Genomic DNA, 21,831 nt, shown 5'->3' on the forward strand with positions numbered 1-21,831 from the left:
TTTCCTTCACCAAGTTAGGAAAGTTTTCTGCCATTATTGTTTCAAACAGGTTTTCGATTTCTTGTTCTCTCTCTTCTCCTTCTGGCACCCCCAAGATGCGAATGTTGGCACGCTTGAAGTTGTCCCAGAGGCTCCTTACACTATCCTTATGTTTTTGGATTCTTTTTTCTTTTTGCTGTTCTGATTGGGTGTTTTTTGCTTCCTTAGATTCCAAATCAATGGTTTGCTTCTTGGATTTGTGTACTCTACTATTGAATCTGTGTAAATTATTCTTTATTTCAGTTAATGCCTCCTTCATTTCTGACTGTGCATCCATCATTTCTGACTGGTCCTTTTTTATGCTCTTGAGGCCCTCACTAAGTTCACTGAGGTTCTCACTAAGTTCATCGAGCATCCTTATAAGCAGTATTTTGAACTCAGCATCTGTTAGGTTGCTTATCTCCATTTCGCTTAGTTCTTTTCCTGGGGTTTTGTTCTGTTTTTTCATTTGGGACCTGTTTCTTTGTCTCCTCATTTTGGCTGCCTCCCTGTGTTTGTTTCTGTGTATTACTTAACGAGAGGTATGGGGTTAGCTGAGACCAGATGCTGCTTGTTTGAAAGAATTTAGGAAAACCTGAAGCAGGATCCAAGACAGGTCTATCCTATGGTTAAGCAACTGGCAACAGCTTGGGTGGGCCTGAAAGTTGGGTGGGGCGGGGCCTCAGGGAGTCAGCAGGGCAGGGCTGCCAGTGTGAGCCAGGTTGCTGGAGTCCCGGATATGGCGGCTGTCTGCCGCCCCAGGGAAGGGCTCACCAAAGGAACAAAGGCCTCTGACAGCACGTTTGTCCCAGAGAAAGCCCCCTCTCCAGCCTTCACTCCAGTGCCAAACAGCTCAGTTCTTCCCTGGATGTCTCTCGAGCTGCCTCCCCTCCAAGCTTAGAGGGAGAGAGTCCGATAAGTCCGTGCACGGGCCCTTTAAGGAGCTGCCTGGGGCTCCAGCCGCCTCAGCCTCCCTGAGCCTCGGTTCCCGCTGGTTTTCTAGCCAGAAGTTACGGGGATTCTCTTCCTGGCACTGGAACCCTGAGCGGGGCACCTGGTGTGGGACGGGGACCCCTCAGTCCTCAGGAAGGACCTTCCCAGCTAAGGTGTCCTCCTGATTTTTATCCGCCACACGTGGGTGTGGGCCCAGCCCGTCCCCTCCGCCCTCCTACCAGTCCGGATGTGGCTGCTGCTTTAATTCCGTAGTTGTAGGACTTCCATTCAGCTTGATTTCAGGCGGTTCTGAATGATGGTTGTTCTGTAGTTTAGTTGTAACTTTGATGTGGTTGTGGGAGGACGCGATACCGCGTTTCCCTACCTGCCATCGTGACCGGAAGTCCACAGTGCTTTTTTATGTAAACTTTAGATAGAACACACACACTCATATAGAGTATATAAAATACATATAAATACATATTTAATAAATATTAATATTTTTTGCTTGTTCTAGCAGTTACCAAGAGGTAGGTGGTGCATTAAAATTTCCCACAATGATTGTCTATTTCTTCTTTTAATTCTACACATTTTTTTTTGTCCTCACTCAAGGACATTTTTGCATTTACCTTTAGATAGAGCGGGAGGGAGAGGGGGAGGAAGAGAGAGAGAGAGGAAACATCGATGTGAGAGAGACACACTGAGTGGTTGCCACCCCCACGACCCCAACTGGGGCCAGGAACAAACTGCAACCAAGGTACGTGCCCTTAGTGGGAACTGAACTCAGGACTCTCTGGTCCGAGGGCTGATGCTCTAACCTCTGAGCCAAAACGGCCAGGGCTAATTCTATACATTTTTGAGTCATATATTTTGACTTGTTATAAGGTATATACAAACTTGGAACTTTTATATCTTCTTGATGAATTGAGCCTTTATCATTATGATGTCTTCTTTATGTCAAGGAATGCTTTCTTTGTCCTTAAAGTCTATTTTGTCTGATACCAGTGACACAGATTCTTTTTGGTTAGTGTTTGCATAGCATATCATTGCATCCTTTTACTTTCAATTTTTTTTATTTTTTTAATGTGTCTCTTGCAAACAACATCAAATTGTATTTTTAAATCCAACTTGTCAATATTTACCCTTTAACAGAAACATTTAGTTTATTTATACTTAAAGATAATCAATGACTTATTTAAGCTAAACCTACAATGTTATTTTGTGTTTTCTATTTGGCCCATTATATTTTTTTTACCTTCCTTTCGTACCACCTTTTCCCTCAACTTGTTTTTCTGTGTTTTATTGTGGGTTTTTCTTCAGACGTATCTACAGTTAACTGACTTTTCTTTGGTTATAATCTCTATTGAATTTATCAACAAAATTTTAAATATTAATTTTAAGTGCTTTATTTTTCAGTCCTAGGATTTCTATTTATTTCTTTTTTATGCTGCCTATGTCTCTTTTTATAGTTCCTAGTTCCCTACACAGATGATCAGGCTGGGCATTTGTTTCCTTAAATCTAGTAAGCACATTATTTTACAGGCCATGGCCGATAACTTAAATGTCCGACATCTCAGTAGGCCTGTTTCTATTGTCTTTTATTTATTATAGATCTTGCTTATGGTGCTTCATTTGCTTGTGTGACTGTTTATCTTAGTGTGTTGGGCATTGTATTTTAAACTCATTACAGGAGTATTTTGAAAGCTAAGATGATAGTATCTTCCTTTAGAGAGGATTTTAATTGGCTTCTACCAGATGCATAGTGGGCGCTGGCCATTGGGAACAGTTTAATGCAAGTGCAAAGCCTGAGGTTTCCTGGCCCATCTAGATGAGGGCAAGCTGGACTACAAGTCCAGACAAGAGGTGGCTTACTTGTAGTTTACCCTTACTTACCCTGCGGGTGAATTTATATGGGATCTCACCTTAAAGTGGAAACTATTTTACCTCTGTCCCCATGTTTAATGGACTTCGATCATCTGACTTTCTGAAGCCACCAAAACTGCAGTTTTTTTCGTAGCTGTTTCAGATGTTTCTCCTTTTCCGCTCATTGATACCCTCCTCCCCATCTCCAGCTTTGTTGTCTATGTCCATTGGTCATGCATACATGCATATAAGTTCTGTGTTTTATCTCTTCCCCCCCAACCTATTTCCTCTGAGACTTGTCAGTCTGTACTCCACCTCTATGTCTCTGGGTCAATTTTGCTCATCAGTTTGTTTAGTTCATTATATTCCACAAATAAGTGAGATCATGTGATATTTGTCTTTCTCTGCTTGGCTTGTTTTGCTTAGCATTAATACTCTCCAGGTCCTTCCATGCCATCTCAAAGAATAAGAGATCTTTCTTTCTTACAGCTGCATAGTATTCTATTGTGTACATGTACCGCAGCATTTTTATCCACTCATCTATTGATGGACACTTGGATTGCTTCCAGATCTTAGCTATTGTAAATAGTGCTGCTATGAACATAGGGGTACATATATTCTTTCTGGTTGGTGTTTCAGGTTTCTTGGAGTATATTCCTAGAAGTGGGATCACCGGGTCAAATGGCAGTTAAATTTTTAACTTTTTGAAGTAACACCATAGTGTTTTCCACAGTAACTGCACCAGTCTGCATTCCCACCAGCAGTGTACTAAAGTCCCCTTTTCTTCACACCCTTGCCAACACTTGTTTGATGATTTGTTGATTGTCCAGCTTTTTAAAATATAAGTATATTATATATATATTTTTAATTTTTTCTTTATTGATTTTAGAGAAAGAGGAAGGAAGAGGGAGAGAGAGAGAGAAACATCAATGAGATAGAACATCGATTGGCCGCCTCCTTCATGCCCCCCACTGGGGATTTGGCCCACAATCTGGGCATGTGACCTGACTAGGAATCGAACCAGCGACCTCTTGGTGCATGGGTTGATGCTCAACTACTGAGCCACTCTGACTGGGCAGTATATTATTATTATTATTATTATTATTATTATTATTATTATTATTCCTCACCAGAGGATATTTTTATATTCATCTTCAGATAGAGTGGGAGAAAGAAAGGGAAGAAGAGAGAGAGAAACATCAATGTGAGAGAGACACATCAACTGGTTGCCACCCACATGACCTCAACCGGGGCTGGGGATGAACCACAACCAAGGTACATGCCCTTAGTGGGAACCGAACCCAGGGCTCTCTATCCATGGGCCAATGCTCCAACCGCTGAGCCAACTGGCCAGGGCATATTTTTAAATGTTATAGCTGAACTGCATAAAAAAATAATTTTGATGTTCTGGCTTTAAATCCTGCATATTACATGTTCTTTGGGTGAAATACATCTTTCTGGTTTTTAACTTTGTTCTATCTTTTTTTTTTTTTTTTTATCCTCACCCGAGGACATTTTTCCATTTTTTTGTTCATATAGAGTGGGAGGGAGAGAGAGGAAGACAGAGAGAAACATCGACGTGAAAGGGACACATCAAGTGGCCGCCACCCTCACCACCAACCAGGGCCGGGGACAAACTGCAACAGAGGCACGTGTCCTCAGCGGCAACCGAACCCGGGTCTCTCTGGACCACAGGCCAACGCTCTAACCGCTGAGCCAAACTGGCCAGGGCACTTTGTTCTATCTTTTAGGTCAGCGACTAACACAGGCTTTGCTTCTGCTACCTTGCAGGGAGACTGAATGTGGCACTTGCCATGTCTGTGTTCCTGATGGAATTATATGGACACAATCTTCTCCTAACAGTAGTGTTTGGCGTAGTGGTGGCTGGATCTGTACTCATATTTGGGGTCTTAATTGGTGACTGGGTTGAAAGAAAACCAAGAAATAAAGGTGATATTTTTGTCTATGGTGTGTACAATGATGTGGTGAATTATGATCTCACTCGCTCTTTTGTTTTATTTACTGAAATAAAATACAGATATGAACACAGTAGCAACAGAGCATACCTTTTGAAAAGTAGAAATAGACTTATACAGCGTTGTGTCATTCTCTGGCATTACACTTAAAATATTTTACTGTAGTGTTTAGATTCTTACCCATCACAGATTTTTTTTTTTATCCTCACCCGAGGACATTTTTCCATTTTTTGTTCATATAGAGTGGGGAGGGAAAGAGAAAAACATCGACGTGAATGGGGTGCATTGAGTGGCTGCCACCCACACGACCCAACCAGGGCTGGGGACAAACTGCAACCGAGGTACGTGCCCTTAGCGGGAACTGAACCCGGGACTCTCCGGTCTGCGGGCCTAGGCTCTAACCGCTGAACCAAACCAGCCAGGGCTTGGAAAGGCATTTTCTGAAGCCACACCCTCCGAACGCTAACTTATTTAGACTCTGGCGTATTGGTTCATAGGCCATATTGATAACTTCAGTCACAAATGAAATCCAGAAGAGTGATACAGCAGTAGAACATTTTTAGTTCTTTGATGTATTCAGTGTCCTGCTTTTCATATCATCTTTCTCTCAATGTACGTTTTCATTTACTTGCAAAGCCCAGCTTTTCTTCCTTTTCATTGCAAAGGCTTGCCTCTAGTGAGCCCATGTGCCTCCTGCTCAAGCCTGTGATTGCTGATAGAAACAAAAACCGTGGCTGGCACAGCAATTTGGTCACATGCGGTTACTCTGCATCAAACAATGAGGTAGCTGCAACCTGCCTCTTAAAACCAAGAGTCATAGCGTTTCCATCCGCAGTTGCTCATGCCTCGCTCTTCACTCAGAATGCTTCTGTCACCGCCTGCTGTGTTGTCCTGATGCTTGTGTTCTCCTACAAAGGGAGATGGAGCAGATCTGGCACGGCTGGTTCACTGTGAGTGTCCCCATGTCCCGCTCGCTCCACTCAGAGACAGGACCTGATGCCCTTCAGTGAGTCATCTGGACGGCCCTGCGCCCTGCTTTTGGATCTGGCTCATCTTTTGCCACTGTTCTCCTCACTCCTAATTTGTGAACCAGAGCCCAGATTCCACAGACACAAAGTCATTAGAACAGCAGAGTCTCTGTCTGCAAAGTACAAATTAGCGTCGGATCTGGTGCTAATGGGGTGGGAAGAAGATGATGTTTAGAATCACACAGTAACGTTTGGCTCCAAACCTACATCAAATCTCTTTCAGAGGTTTCTGTGTTCAGTTAGATTAAATAAATAAGTGTATGTACCACAAGGGGCTGAGAAAGTCTATTCTTGGGTTCCAAACTCCCTTTACCCTCCTTCTGTAGGTGGCCAGCTGCGAGCTGTGATTACCCTGGTGGCTTTGGCAAACCTGGCTGGCACGGCCCTGACCATCACCGTTCAGAGGGATTGGATTGTGAGCCTCACAGGTGACAACAGAGGCCAGCTGGCTGGTGAGCTGTGCCGCACTCCCCCATCTTGTCCCCCCAAATCCATCAACAAATGTGACTGTTCATCTTCCCTTATCTGACTGTGAGAGGTAGAATTTTTTCTTTTCATTAATGGTGCTACATGGAAGACTCTGGCATCTTCTTTGTTTTTTTCTTCCATTTATAAAACTTGGATCATTCACATTGTGATATATTCAAATTGCCAACTTAAAGCTGTCCCAGCCTATATTTGTGTGATTGTTCCTCTCTGCTTGAAAATGTTCGTGAGCGTTGATAGACAAGATAAAGGAAGCTATTGTGGGGGAGCCTATTAAAATATACTTTTTACAAAGAGCAGAAACCCCTTACAATCATGCTATCTTTTAAATGACACTGATTTGGATGTAGTGTGGCTTAAATAACACCATCCAAAATAAAACGGCTCTGTGGGTAAGAGCCGGGTGATGCGGCGTTGAAAGTGCCCTCTGTCTCCGGGGAAAAAAATCTTTCTAGTCTCTGTTAATTAATTTTAAAGAAGTCTAAAATAAAGCACAGATTCTGGTTTGAGGTTCATTATAATTTTTAAAATGATCTTGTAAATATATTCTTCAATTATGGCAGGATAGTTAAGAGGATCAGCTTTGGAGTCAGACTGCCTGGGTTTAAATCTCAGTTCCACCATTTACCTCCTCTGTAACCTTGAGCAAATAACGTCACCTCTTTGTGCCTCATTTTCTTATTCTGTAAAAGGGAGACACTATCAACTTCTTAGGGTTCTGAGGATTAAGTGAGATGAATATATGTGGGAGGCTTAGAGCTATGTACCCGGCCCAGAGAAAGTATTCAACCAATCTGTCCTTCACTCCCTCTCCCCTGTCAACATGCTGGTCATACCAATATTAATGTTGTGTCCGGTAAGCTGGTAGGGCGTGATAGCAAAGAGTCCTGAGACAGGAGTTGAAATAATCAGCTCCAAAAATCCTGGTGTCTCCCGTCCTCAGTTTACTCATCTGTTAATTGTTCAGATTCCAACAACTGATCTTGAAGGCGTTTTTCAGGTGGCAAATCCTATGACTAATCTCTAGTTAGACTGAGAGGACTCTGTCCGGTTTTCACCATCGTTCACCCAGGGCACGGGTAGCAAATCCAGCAAATGCATGACCTTGTTTACCAGGAGGAAGGACTGACCCGATGACATGCGACGTTCCCTTCCTCTCACCTGCAGGGATGGATGCAGCCGTCCGGCAGCTGGACCAGATCATCAATCCCTTGGCTCCCCTGTCTGCGGGCCAGGTGATGACATGGGCATCTCGTGTGATCGGTTGTGGTTTCATTCTTGGATGGAACTTGGTTTCACTTCTTGTCGAGTTTCTGTTTCTGTCCAGGGTTTACCAACTAGTTCCCCAACTGGCTGTAAAATCCCAGCAAAAAGCAGGGGGACACTTCCTAGAAAGGCAACAGAAGGCTGTGAACATTCAAGGTAATGCAAAGTCGGAGAGGGCTTTTGTTCTTTTACTCTCCTTTCCATCAGAGTTTCATTTTTTCTTTCCTGAGTTTGTGTCTGAGCACAGTCTCAACATTCTGTCAGCAAATTGCCTAGAAACAGTGAGAGGAGAAGGCTCTGGCCGCGCCATTGGTCGTGCGGTTCACAGGACTGCTGTCATTGGCGGGCGGGTGGGCGGGGCTGCCGTGCGCATTTTCACAGGTTGTGCGGTGCACAACTCCATTTGGAGACACTCCTGTGGGAGTAGCATCCCACTGACCTGTGCAGTGCATAGCCTGCCCAACCTAGTCCACAGCCCTGGGGGTAGATTCTTCTTTCCTGTCTCACTCAAAAACATCCTCCCTAAAGATGCTAAGCTAGAGACAACTGTGTTAAGGAGTATGGACTGCTCTTTGTCAAGACAATATGACGAATTGGCTATCACTGCTATCAGCCATGTGTAATAAAATCAGAAATTCCCTAACATTAGGGTGAGAATGGGAAGAAGGGGGACCTGCCAATAAATAGGACCTCATTCTCCCAAGATGAGAACTATCCTTACCTGTTGACGATGTTGGCCATCTGCCTGGTACAACACAGCCCACTCACTGCTTCTGACCTGAGTTTCTCTTCCTGAACTTCTCATAATGAATTCTCTTTTCTCTAAAGCTGTTTTGCAATTACTTGCCCACCAGATCTCATTGCATGAATAAAGTATGTGTACTTATAGAGGTAGATAAATAGATACATATTCCTATTTAGGTGATGGATGATGGATGGATTGGTGGATGGATGTATGGATGGATGGATAGATAGACATATAGATGATAGATAAAGCTATATACTTTAGCTGTGTGACCACATATGGTTAATTTATTCAGACTCTCTGTGTCTCACTATCTATAAAGTACAAATAACAATAACAACACTGACCTCAGGGAGGCTGTGACAATGAAATAGGACAATCTGTGTAAAGCCCTGTTTTGCTCCCTGGCTCACAGTAGAACTTAAGTCAGTGTTAACTGGCTTTTAAATATCTTTTAAAAAATCTTCTCTGGCAGTAAACTATTTTCTTTGAAGAGCTTCACCCTCCTCACAGTCTTGGTCTAAAACGAATGTGGCCCACCTGACCCCCTCCTACCTCCACAGCCCTGCTTGGCCCCTCTGGTCCTTTCCAGGGTTTGTCTTAGTTTGTGCTAACCACCTCGCGCACATGGTTATGTATTTGAAAACTTGTTTACAGTCCTTGCCTATCCTGCACTGGAAGACTGAGAGGCATTTATCACTTTCTTTTCATGAGTATGTGTTTCTTCAGGAAAACACTCAAAGGAGTTACCCATCTCTGTCCCCAGGAGCTTGTTACCATGTCTCAAGCATGTGAGCCCTCCTCTGTACCCTCCCTCTCCTTCATCACCCCTTCCTCTTTCACTGTGTGTCTTAGTTTGGGTTCTCTTAAGAGCAACCCTCGAGACAAGGATTTGGGGTGGAAACTAATGTTTTGGAAGGTGATCCCAGGAAGCATGGTGAAGGGATGGGGGAGGCAGGATAGGGGTCAGCCATTAAAAGGTGTATGTGCGACCACTGAGGATGGACTCAGTCCCATGGGGGCTGGCCCTCTCAGAGACTGTGTAGGGCACAGGAAACTAGGGTGTTTCTCCACCATGTCTTGTCACTCATCAGTCGCAGGTGGTTCAGAGGGACACTGACTTCTGTGTATGTAGAGCTGCCCTATGTCCCTGTGGCTGGAGGGAGGCCCTCGGGCAGAGACACAGCCTCCCAGGATAGGAAGCCATCAGTGCACAGGGGAACTGTCCAACGGAAGCAGATGAGGTTGGGAATGGGCTGAGGGCATTTGGGCAGGGCACTGACATAACATCTCTTTGGATTTTATTTTAGGTGCAGTGAGCTCTTGGGAAACCACTGGTAGATTCTTCAAAAAGCCTAAAACTTCAGAAAAGCCAAGGGAACGCAGGACTAACTTTGAAGGACAACAGGCCATGACCACAGGGTCCTCCCTCTGCCTTCAAAGCACACGGAGGGTGCTGCCCACGTGTCGAGAGGGCTGGGAAGCCTACCGCAGGCAGACCGTGTTCCCAGCCGGCTTGGGCTTAGTCTTCCTCTACATGACGGTGCTGGGCTTCGACTGCATCACCACCGGCTACGCCTACACCCAGGGGATCGGGGGCTCCCTGCTGAGCATCCTCACGGCCCTTTCAGCTCTGTCTGGCCTGATGGGCACAGTTCTCTTCACCAGGCTCAGGGGGCACTACGGCTCGGTCACCACGGGCGTCATATCCAGCTGGCTCCATATAGGTTGTCTGATGCTCTGTGTGTTTTCTGTGTTTGCTCCTGGAAGTCCTTTTGATCTGGCTGTTTTCTCATTTCCATTAAGCAACAACTCTTCTTCAAACCATGAGGTGCTAAAAGAGGACCAGATGCACGCTTCTTTCTTTGAAAGAAATATGAACCAACCTATCCTTCCTGACCAGTCCTCCCTCCACTGGACCAATAGTACGGTTCTGTTCGAAGGCGAGCAGGACCCCGAATATCCTGAGTCTTACATCCCCATCATCTTGCTCTTTTCGGGCGTGATCCTGGCGAGAATCAGTGAGCAGTGGGTCATGTGTGATATGCAGGCTGTGATGTTGCTAAGTAATCTTAGAAGCATTTGATGGTCTCACCACTCTGTCATTGCAAGTCTTCATCATTCATTCACTGAAAATCTGTTCTGTGACAAGACAAGAATTTGTTCTGTGACACTGGGGATATGAGAGTGGTTGAATCAGACAAGGTCTTAGCTCCATGGAATGGGAGATCACCGAATAGTCAACAACAGCGAACAGTACAAAGTGATAGGAGCTGTTAGGAAGGACAGAAGAATTGGGAACATGGAGGAGAGACACCCAATCTTATCTTGGGCTTGGGGAAGCCTTTCTAGGAGGCACAAGTCAGAGCTCCAGAAGGGCAAGCCAGGCAGGTGACCGGGAGAGGGAAGAGTGCTCTAGGCCAGGCAGTGTTGTGCAAAGGCTGAGATGTGAAAACGTGGGGACCTAGTTACTTCCTAGGTGCCAGGCATATAAACGCTGTAGCTGGCGTCCACATGAAAGAAGAATTTTGACCTGGATCCTTTCTCTGTGGAACTGGGATGGGGACAGGGAGACGAGGACCGCCTGGTAGGCCAAGGCTTTCCTTAGCTGCCTGGGGAGGGCAGTGAACTCCCTTCCCAGGGACAGGGTGGCAGACTTTGAGAGTTTGCATGCTTGTCTGCCCTAAGAACGTGGTTTCTGAACTCTGCCACCGACCATATGTCATCAAACCTGGCAGTGAGGACATGCCTGATTTAAGTCCCATCTTCAAAGCCCCTCCCTGAGACCCCGGCTCAGAGCCAGACGATTCCCAACTTCCACATCAGAAATGGGCGGAGTGGAAGATGTGGTTGTGGTGGTGGTGGAAGGAGCAGATCAACAACCAAGTACGTCTCCCTCCCTCTTCGAGGAGCATGCTGCACACCTCCTCGGTGTGCCTCTTCCGCTGCTCCGGGCACCAGGCTTCAGCCAGCTCCCTCCCTCTTGGGCTCGGAGTGTCACCTTCTCATCTCTGGGACTACTGGGTGGGAGCATGGTGTTGGGTGATATGTTTCTAATTTCCCAGTGGAAACCTGGAGCCCATTGGTCCACTGGACCTTTGGGATATCGGGAGAAGGGAAATGAAAGTTTTGTTGGTCCAATTTAAGAGGTTATAAAACCACGGGCTAGCCTGGGAACCTTATTTCTCTGATAGAATACATGTGCCTGAGAAAGAAACCGTGTTCTTAATTCCAAACAGCTGACACAGACACCTGTGCCTTCATCAGGCGGTTGCCTCACCTTGAAACTATTTTAAGTGTAGTGCCCAGTGGGTGAATGACCTTTTACTAGGGTATTTGACTTGCACGCCCTGCTTTTAATTGCACGAACAACTGAGAGAAGATTAGCCATCTGAGATTTATGCAATTCACATTATATTATGATAATCAAGCATTCAGTTCAAAAGAAAGAAAATGTGCACCAGTGACTCCTGTTCCCAAAGGAAATTATCACATTTGGGAAATGGGAAATTTCCTTGCCGGTGCCTGCAATCTAGAAAGGCATTCAGTATGAGAGAAACTTCAGGCTTTTCTCCACTGCGGCAGCGGTTCTTTTTCCTGACCTGTGAAAAGGACCCAGAGACACAGAGCACTCTGGACACTCGCGAGGGAGACAGCTCAGGACGTGGAGCCAGGTGCCTGCCGATGCTGGCAAGTTACCTAAGCTCCCGTGTCCCTGGTTTCTTCTCTGCAAGACGGGGTAATAATGGTGGCACTTAGCTACCACGCAGGTCCTGGCGATGCACCAAGATAATTCCTGTGGGCAATGTGGGTGGCACAGAACGGTCACAAGTGCAGGAGCTACTTGTTCAAAACATGAATATGAACTCTCACCTTTCATCATCATCATCGTTCTTATGTTTGGCTGCAATTTGGTGTTTTCATGAGCACCGCCGTGTAAGGGCGGAGTGGGGAGTGTGTGGCAAGACAGAGAGAACCCGTGTTGAATGAAGTGGATGCGGTGTGGCTCCCACACACCCAGTGCCAGCAGAATGCCATTCACAGCTCTTCCAGCAGAGTTACCCGTGGCCTTGGGGTCGATGGTGTGCTGCTGAAACGGCGCCTGTCGCAAGCACCCGTGCCCAGGGCACACTGTGCCGGGCTTTGTGTGGTTAGCACGACCAGGCCTGGTGGTGGCGACGACTGTTCCTCTCACCAGGACAAAGAGTGGCCTGCCTTGGTGTCCACCAGGGATCCCCAAGCACAGGGTGCATTCTAGGCATTTGCTCAGTAAACACTTGTTTCCATTCTGATGGAAACAAAGTTACAGAACTTTGGCTGCAAGTGTTTGACACATCGCCCACAGGTAACTTTGCTTTCCAAAATCTAAGAATTGTAACCTTTTTTTAAAGTCCTCACCTGAGAATATTTTTCCATTTATCTTTAGATAGAGTTGGAGGGGGGGGGGGATATCAATGTGTGTGTGTGTGAGAGAGAGAGAGAGAGAGAGAGAGAGAGAGACATTGATGTGAGAGGGACACATTGATTGGTTGCCTCCTGCACTACCCTGACCAGGGCCAAGGATTAAACCACAACCCAGGTAGTGCCCTTGACCAGATCGAATCTGAGACTCTTAGTCTGCGGGCCGACGCTCTAACTGCTGAGCCAAACCAGCCGGGGCTAAGAACTCTAACTCTTTGTACCCTTGATTAGAAATAATTCTGTCAGTGCACAAGTAGCCCTACTTCTTTGAGCTCTTCACATTGTGCCACCGAACACTTCGGAACCGTAAGTGCTGCGCGGGAAGGGCCGGGCGCGGGGCTTCCACGGGAAGCTCCAGCTCAGACAGCAGCCGGGGCGAGGCTCTCGCAGGCACTCAGACTTGGCCTCTTTACGTGGAAGGTGGACGGCACAGGAGAGAGAGGAGACCCATTCCTTCTCTGCTCAACCAGGAGTGAAGAGGAAAACTCTGGAAGTAGAACTGGATTTAAAACTCAAGACTTTGCTGTGTTTCCTAAACATTTTTAGAATGAACTGGTAGGCATAAATAAATATATCCCAAATGAAGTTTTTGGTACCTTGTGATGATGGTGGTAATGGTGATTGAAAAAGATAACTATAATGCCACAAATGAGGACAGTGACTACCAGGCACAGATGGCCAGGCACGGGGCTACACGCTTCGCAATCTTCTACCATGGAATCCTCTGGCGGGATATGGTGCTCTTAGCATTCCCATTTCGCAGATGAGGAAACTGAGCAACAGGAAGGTTCGCTTAGGCAACACAATACAGTAGTGCTAGGCCGGACTCCTCACCTCATCACACTTACTCTCCCCCTCTACTGCTGCCCTGTAGGTCTCTGGTCTTTTGACCTCAACTTCTTCAGAACATTCCAGAAATGGAGCGAGGGGCTGTGAACGGCGTGCAGTGCTCCCTGAACTACCTCATGGACCTCACCCACTCCATCCTCGTCATGCTGGTCTTCATCTCCGTACTGTTTGTAATCACAGGGCACGTGCTCTACTTCTTTTACACAAGGAAGTGCAAGATGAGAAATGCCCATGTTCAGAAGACAGAGAAGAAAGACACGTTAACCTGAGAGGTAGGCAGCGCCTCTGACTGCTCGGAGCTCTAGGATCACGGGCCCTGTCTGGGTTTCCAGGGATTCCCTGCACTGCCCCTGGTGCCCACCTTGTACCGTTGCTACATCTGAGAGCAACTGTATTACTCGTCACCTTGAGCCAAGAGCGTCAGCTGTAGTCAACGCATCTTTGTGATGGGTACTAGTCAAGGTTTGAATGGGGTCTGACTCAAGGCACATCCATGGACTGAACCCAGATTCCACTCCACACAACCTGAAGGGTTTAATTTTGCCAACACAATGATTCATTGTTTCTTGGTTTTTATCGTTCTTTGGGTTTGAAAATGAGTCAAAATCTTCTGGTCAGTGTTAAAATGAGAGAGGTGGAGCTAGGTCAGCGGTCTGGCCTCAGTTCCTTGGGTGTGGGTTTATGTTCTGCAGCCGGTTTGTGAATGTGCCTCTGATGTGCTCGGTGCCTCTCATGTGCATAGGAGCTATTTGTTGGAGCCATAGGTCATGGTAATAACCTTTGGGGGGTTTCTGGACTCTGGGGCCAGGCCAGAGGTCTGACGGTCTTTCAGTGGACCTGGGAAAGTATCACCTCAGCAATCAAGCTAAGACTTCCAGTTTGACCAGTTCTGACCAAGAAAAACACTAGTTTGTGATGAGCTAATTTTGAATTTCTGGCTACTCAAAATTAGCTCATCACAATCAACACAAAAACTAACTTTTCAGGAGCCTAGGAAATCCCATAGCTCTTGCAGGGGTGGGGAACTTTGTTCTGCCACGGGCCATTTGGATGTTTATAACATCATTCACTGGCCGTACAAAAATATCAACTTAAAAATTAGCCTGCTGTATTTGGCCAGGCTAATTTGGTGAGGTGTGTAATGTTAGCTGGTATTGATTTTGAAGGCCTTACACGGTCCGTGGGCCGGACATTCCCCAACCCTGAATGAGTTGCTATTTTGTAAATGCTGTGACATAGAACAGTGAGGCCAGTGGTTGAGCCCCCTTGGGCCTCCAAGTGCAGAGAACTTTCCGTGTGTGGGCAAGTCACATTTGGGAATGGCCTGGAGCATGTTCTGAAGGACCTTCGCTGGTTGGCGTTGTCGGGAATGACGTTTCCTAAGAGAGGGTTTCTCAACCCCTGCACTTTCTGGGTCAGACAATCCTTGATGTGGGCTGTCCTGTGCCTGGAGGGTACTTTGTGGTATCTTCAGCCTCTGCCCCTAGATGCCAGTGCTCCCCACCCCCAGCTGTGGGAATCAAATGTCTTCAGACATTACCAACTATTCTCTAGGAGGGCAAAGTTCCCCCCACCCCAACACCACTGTTAAAGAAAAAATTTGAAACCTAAGGGAAGAATCAACTTACTGTTAAAAGGCAAAATGACAAAAGGTCATAATTAGTAGTAAAGAAACCACAAAAGGGGGTTTTATACTGACCTACTTTTTAGAGTTAAGAGAAAATGAGGGAAGGAGAGAATTTTGTGGAACATGTTGTTTTACATAAGGTAGTTTCTAAAAATTGTACCTTAAGTTCTAGTAATATTTATGGTGCCACCTCCCCCAATCTTTTCCTTCTATTAAAAAACTCTGAAAGACAATATTACTATAGATACACACACACACACACACACACACACACACACACACCCTAAACCAACTAGGTCAGGAAACCAGAACTATTCACCATATGGATTTTTTACTAAGGAAGTTGTATTTTAATGTTGCATACCAAGTCCTCTGGCCCTTGATTATTTTAATGAACACACAAGTACTTGGACAGAGTAATCTTAGAACAAGAGACTGTTTTTTTTTATTTAAAGACCCCAGAAGTGCTAGCAACTTAGGTGTAGAATTTATGCCACATCTTCTAAGTAGCACTGGCTACCCCTGCACCTTCTGCCCTTGAAAACTAGCTGCTACTTCTAAATCCTGCATTTTAAGTGGTAATTTGAGTTTTGCTTTTCCTCCAGGTCCTGTACAGTAGAAAAGCAACATCCTTCTCTCTGCTTGATTGTGGAAGCACTCTCTGCATGTTCCCATATTTTGATTCATGTTTTAAACCAGCACTGCTCAACAGAAACATAATGCAAATCACATTTATGTAATTTTAATAATATAGTTCATTTTAACCCAACACACCTAAAATATTATCATTTATCTTGTAATCAACATAACAGTGAGATGTTTCACTCTCTTTTTTAACATTAATTCTTCCAAAGCCCATGGTTTTCAATGCCTTAGCACATGTCAGTTCACAATGGCCACATTTCAGGAGTTCAGCCCCTATGTGTGGCCAGCAGCCTGTACTGGAGTGCAGCTTGGACTCTGGATGATTCCCACAGTTCCACACATTTCTGTACTCCAGGAGGTCTATAAATGATACAATGGGCTCTATTCTGCCCTAGGGAGTGGGGGCTAACATGCCAGGGCATTTGTTCAACTGGAAAATCAATGGTATTAGGCTCCGTTCCATCAAGGACATCATTCTGCTATGTTCCCAAGAACAGTTCATGGTGACATACATCACACTCATTTGACTGGATTTTATCTCTTTATCTCTGAAACAGATTGACCACGAGCTGTTCTTCTAGAAATGCAATTGGCAATGGTGGAAGGTACTGTAAGACAACTGGCCCCTTGCAATACAGATAAATTCCACTAGGGGCCTTCCAGTCATGGTTGCATAGTTCCAGATTGGGGTAACTCCCTTAAAAACAATACCGGAGTCGGATCTTTTCAGTTTATGAATATAAAGTAAATTTTGGAAAGGCAACCTTTATGAGTACAGAATAAAAATAAGCCTTTCAAGCACATCTCTGGGTGTTTGTCTGTTCACATAATCTCAACATGGCTTTTTACTCAAGAGGTGTTATTTATCCCTGACTTTGGCTTGACAATCAGCTAAATAGGTAGCCTCTGACAGGCCTCACTGACCAACAGACCTCCTAGGGTCAAGTGCATGTCTCCACTATCTCTAGATCCTGTGTTGTTATCTGGACAACCTTCTCTGTTCTACTTCTTCCTTCAAGGTACTTGAGATCATGGGGGGTGGGGAAGGGGGCATCTTCTCACTTGGGATCTAAAGAGCCTAAAATGCAGATGGCCCTGTCCCTTCCTCCTACTCCATTTAAAACTTCAAGTGCCAACTGGCAAATTTGCCAACTGGCTCTTTTCTCTGGCTCCTGGGAGACTCAGAGCTAAATTGGCAGAAGCCAAAAGCATGAGGTCAAATGGCTTATTTTATAATCCTGCTCTCTTCTTGCTGAGCTCTTATTCCCTCTTCCAATTAGTGCATTGTTTGCTATTAGTTTGTAAGCCAACTCAAGTTATTGTGGAAATATATTGGTGTTGAATAAGTAGATATAACAGTCTCTTCACAGTTTGTCCTAGCAATGGAATCTTTCAGCTATTGCCTCAGATACTAAGTGAAATTATTCCTTATAACAGAAGTCGACTGACGCACATTCTAGCCAGCTTCCTCGTACACAGTGACATGGGTAAGTCACATCGTGTCAACTCTGTTGTTGGGAATCAGCTACCACAAAACTTAGCACACAGGGAAACAGTTAATATTTGCCAAATTATGTAAACATTTAAGGTTTTAGGAACCTCAAAAAATACATACTGTGGGTTTGGAATAGTCACTTGAGCTACAAAGATTTGCTTGCTTTTAAGAAACAAAAACTCCTTATACTCAAGGGCTTGGGAACACTGCTGAGTGCCTGTCAAACGCATGCCCATTCTTGAAGTCACATTGACTCAGTACCTGAACTAACATAGCAACAGTGTAACTGATACTGGGCAAGTCGCATCTGGGGAGGTTAGTGACTGGAGTTCTTAAATAAGATTTCACATTTTCAGTGAAATCATAACCATTAGCGTCAAACTGTACTTCAATCACATTCTTTCATAGTCATAATTAAAGATTCTCTTCATGCCCAAGCTTCTCCCTTGGAGTTAATAAGTCCTCTTTGAAAACATTTCATTCAAGTCAATTTGCTTCACGTCCCCTCAGGGTACTTGAGCACAAAAGAATGCCCTGGCTGTTTTAATAGTCATCACTTGGCATCTTTCCACTCTGGCTTTAGCTCCGCTCAACATGCAGGCACGCGCTGTGCTGAGAAGGGCAAGCTCTCTGCAGAACCATGTGGGGCTGGCTCCGCTTCTCACCCCAATCTCTTGGGTGATGCTAGATTTATTTTACTTAACCAAGGTACAGGACAAGCTTTTGCCATGGTACATGGAAGGAGATTTGGGGGGAAAATAGTGCAGGGAATGTACCAAACTTGGAACCACAAGAGGGCATCTGAAGGGCATTGCTTGCTCCTAAAGTAAGAGGGCACAATACAGCTGTTGGAAGCACCCCTAGTTATGGGACAAGGCTCAACAGGCTCTGCAGGTCAGACCTAGTACCTACAGCCAACAGCTATGGCTCTCAAACAATGCTTGGCCCGTCCCTCCTTTCAAAAGCATCTTTAAATATCCCAAGAGAAAAGGAGAGTTCAGACTGATTCTTCCAGAAGTAAACCATGTGGCTTATGAATTAAGCTTTGAGATCAACTCAAGCCCAATTACTTAGCACCTCACTTCATTGCCCTAATTCCCTGGCTAGCCAGTATTGACCAAGGTAATTCAGTTTTCTTGGAAGAGGAAATTGCCAATGTAGAAAGCAAGGCTACAAGGAACCCAAAATATGCCCCAAAAGTTACAGGGCACATACAGGTAAAATAATTTTTACACTCCATTTTCTACTACCATGTGGCCACTAGAACGGATTGTCAAGAGATTGAGGGAAGCCCTGGCTGGTTTGGCTTAGCAGTTAGAGTGTTGGCCGCTGGACCAAAGAGTCCTGGGTTTGATTCCAGTCGAGGGAATATACCTTGGTTGCTGTTCATCCGCGGCCCCAGTTGGGGTCATGCAGGTGGCAACCAATCGATGTTTCTCTCTCCCTCCCTCCCACTCTGTTTGAAGATAAATATAAAAATATCCTCAGGAGAGGATTAAAGAAAAAAAAAAAAGAGAGAGATTGAGGGAGAAGCGCCACAGCACAGGCGAGATTTAAAATGCAGTTGTTAAGATAAAGAAATGTTGCCCGAAACATCCATAAAAAGAAATTGTATATCCTTGATAACTGAGCTAACATATACCTCTTGGTCCTGTTTCTCAGGTATTTACTGTGTACATGAGTCACTTATGCAACTTATACTCCAAAGTGATTTTGATGTTTTTGCCACTTTTAAAACATCTCAGGAAATCATTCAAGTGCTGACTCAGGACCATCTTCCCACAGACTTCATTGGAAATGTCATTAAGATGCCAGAAAGGGTAAGTTTTTAAGTCATGTTTATTAAAGCAGACGTTACACAATAACCACCATAATCAAGATGTCAAAACAGTTCCTCAGAACTCCTCAGGATACTCTTCTGCAACCAACCCCTCCCCACCCCTAGGAACCTATCGATCTGTTTTCGGTCAAAGAGGTAAAATTTAATCATTGAGAGGGCTTCACATACAGTATTACAGACAAATCCTAAGCATATAAAACCAAGATTTTAAAAAGATAACTTTGGAACAAATAATCTTTACCATAGTCAAAAGAATGAGATTTTAAAAAAAAACCAAAAAACCTTGTAATTAAAGCAGTTGACAAAATTGTCTTAAAACAGGTATAGAATAGCTAGTCTTATTACTATGTCAAACTGCAGGCTGGGGCTGGTTGGTAGAAAAACTCTAAATAATGGAATTGAATTCTATGGAAATTCTCTGTGGGGCAGATGTACATTCTCACGGATACTTGGCACCTCAAAACACGCCCCCGCTCTTACCGTGAAAGGGACAAAGAAATAAAAGGCTCTATTTGCATATATCAACCATCACATGTTCAGATACACCTTATCTACTTGACAAGCTTGTCTTTCCAGTACTGGCCCTGCAAAAGAAGTTCCACAGCAGGTGATTAGATTAGCAAGTACTAAGCAAGACACTGTCATTAAGAAAATAGTTCACAAAACTGTGCAGACAATAGAATTCCCCACCATTTCACATCAACTCAGACATAGTCATGTTCTGACATAAAAACCAATTTTTAAAACTCAAAATCCTATGTTACTAATGCTAACAATCCATCTCAGCCTCCTTTCAAACTCAAAATGGTCACCACTGGAAAAACGTTTGAAAGATTAAATGTCCATCACTTAAATATCCTTTTCAAAGTGGGGCCCTGGCCGGTTTGGCTCAGCGGTTGGAGCGTCCGCCTGCGGTCTGTAGAGACCCGGGTTCGGTTCCCGCTAAGGGCATGTACCTCGGTTGCAGTTTGTCCCCGGCCCTGGTTGGTTGTGCGGGTGGCAGCCACTCGATGTGTCCCTTTCACATCGATGTTTCCCTCTCTCTCTCTTCCTCTCTCTCCCTCCCACTCTATCTGTACAAAGTGGGGAGGGATAAGACTGCATTTAATAAATTCCTATCTGCCCTGGCCAGTTTGGCTCAGCGGTTAGAGCGTCGGCCTGCGGTCCGGAGAGACCCGGGTTCGGTTCCCGCTAAGGGCAAGTACTTCGGTTGCAGTTTGTCCCCGGCCCTGGTTGGTCGTGCGGGTGGCAGCCACTCGATGTGTCCCTTCACGTTGATGTTTCTCTCTCTCTCTCCCTCCTACTCTATCTGTACAAAAAAATGGAAAAAATATCCTCGGGTGAGGATTAAAAAATAAATAAATAAATAAACAAATAAATAAATTCCTATCTAGTTGGCCTCAGGTAAATCCTTTAACCCATCAGAGCAGGAGTATATCCAATCAGATTAGGGTTCTCATCCTTGGCCAAGAATTCTATTCAAGTATTTAATAATAACTTGATCCAAATTCTCTCCATTTACCTGGTTTGTCAGCATCTTGAAGCTGGACTGAGCCTGGTAGAAAAGTGAGAAGAACAATGTTAAGAATACTGTGCACTAACTTTTTTATGTTTTGTTTTGATAAAGAATGTCTTTTACTGTGACTATCTACTAGCTGCCCTTGATGGAATAAAAAGCTACTGTTGAATAGAATTCCTATTTAAAAAAAAAAAAAAAAAAAAAAAGCTACATTCTCCAAATTTCCTGACACTTGGGAATCTCCTGTAATTTCCAGCCAGGAGTAAAATGAGTGGTGAAATAAATCCCTCTACTCTGGGAACCCATTTAACAGAATGTCAGCAGCCACCATTTCCCAACGTTATCTCTGTTACATTAGCATGGAATAATATCCATTTTAGAAAAGTAAACATTACTGGCAACGGTTATCTTTCTAGGAAAAACAAAGTTTTAACAGATTTAAAAACCAAAGGCAGAGGCAGAACCCAAGGAGTTGAGAACAGGCTTCCTCACTTGCTCAGCTTCCACCATCCTTCAACAGACACGGGCCCAGCCACCGCCTGTTTGAAACGCTGCCAGGCTCTCAGTACGTGTCTTCCTCAGATGGCGCCGTTGAAACAGTTTGGCTCAACACCCACGGCGACTGTGAACCAAAGCCTGGCCATCTCGTTTCCCTGTGTGGTGGGGTATCCACCGGAGACTGCGGTATGGGGCAACACTGTTCATGTGCTTTGGGCCTACATGTGTCTGGAAGGCGGTGCTGAGAACACAGCCTGCAACACACTCTTTTCCTTTTAAAAAGCGTGATGAAAACTGACATCCTGTTTGGCTGCCTCATCAGTAAAAGGATCTTTCACAAACCAGGCCAAGATGTAAACCCCAGAAGCCTCGCGTTTCAAAGACGACTCCTAAGTGGTACCTGTGAGAGCTCCAGAGATTCCTTCACTCACTGAACTCTAAATTCGGACCTTAAATTTGGAGAATAACCCTTGCCACGGCAATATGCACCAGCCACGACCCCCTGGCATGCCCACCGAGCTGAAGAGCGCCTCCCCAACGCAGTGCTTCCTTGGGACGAACTCTCCCCGGGCGGCCTCAATG

General features: G+C 45.0%; 1 non-coding gene and 1 pseudogene across 1 annotated transcript; one reads left to right on the top strand and one right to left on the bottom strand.

Annotated features, from left to right (window-relative positions):
• Positions 1-19,199, top strand: part of LOC118620345 — a 32,399-nt pseudogene extending 13,200 nt beyond the window's left edge.
• A 1,428-nt stretch (positions 19,200-20,627) lies between these two features.
• Positions 20,628-20,701, bottom strand: LOC118620608. Its single transcript, XR_004957505.1, has one exon. It is a non-coding gene; the product is annotated as a small nucleolar RNA SNORD93 (small nucleolar RNA).
• Positions 20,702-21,831: the final 1,130 nt, after the last annotated feature.

Source organism: Molossus molossus, unplaced genomic scaffold, assembly GCF_014108415.1.
Source record: "Molossus molossus isolate mMolMol1 unplaced genomic scaffold, mMolMol1.p scaffold_m16_p_7, whole genome shotgun sequence".
Taxonomy (NCBI): domain Eukaryota; kingdom Metazoa; phylum Chordata; class Mammalia; order Chiroptera; family Molossidae; genus Molossus; species Molossus molossus.